Here is a 352-nt window from a genome sequence, read left to right on the forward strand (position 1 = left end):
AAAAAACAACTCTCTTTTGTTGTCATGTAATCATAGCAAACAAAAACAGGAACAAATAGGTGGTAAGAATTGAGTAAGAACAATACTCGTTCTTTGTACCACCAAAGAGAAAATATAGGAAAATACTCACCATTTCTGTGGATGTTGATACGCGTAATCAACTGTAAAGTAGAAAGAACAAGTTATGAAAGCATTATATACCATTTTACAATTTTTTTTATTTAAAGATTGTCTAATTTGATTGGGTACAAAAATTCCTGTGATTTGTGTCCCTGTTTCCTTAATCTAGCTGGTTTTGATGTTGGAAAGTTGTGGCATATTTTTATAGGAGGAAGTTCTGGGAATCTTGAAG

The sequence above is a fragment of the Frankliniella occidentalis genome, unplaced genomic scaffold (genome assembly GCF_000697945.3).
Source record: "Frankliniella occidentalis isolate FOCC.00 unplaced genomic scaffold, Focc_3.1 Scaffold189, whole genome shotgun sequence".
NCBI classification, from domain to species: Eukaryota; Metazoa; Arthropoda; class Insecta; order Thysanoptera; family Thripidae; genus Frankliniella; species Frankliniella occidentalis.